Here is a 339-nt window from a genome sequence, read left to right on the forward strand (position 1 = left end):
CCAAGATGGAATGGCAATCAGTTTCTGTGCTAGGTACTCCCATCATGACATGGGACAGGAACCTCTGGTGACAACGGGAGATAAGTTTTAAGTCACTTCCTATCTCAGTCTGTGATAAAACATGGGACACTTTCCCACTGTGTTGTAGAATTGGTCCAGACACATGTGTGGATACAGGGGAGTGGCTGTGTCAGAGTAATACTGCTGATGTGGTGGTTCATCTTCATCTTCCTAACTCTATACTGACAACATGTGGTCTATCTCCATCCCAGCCCCCACTCCACCCTGATGCCATAAGGTTTGCCCCTTCTCCAACTCCCCACTCCACCCTGATGCCAT

Source organism: Grammomys surdaster, unplaced genomic scaffold (assembly GCF_004785775.1).
Source record: "Grammomys surdaster isolate TR1022 unplaced genomic scaffold, NIH_TR_1.0 181, whole genome shotgun sequence".
NCBI classification, from domain to species: domain Eukaryota; kingdom Metazoa; phylum Chordata; class Mammalia; order Rodentia; family Muridae; genus Grammomys; species Grammomys surdaster.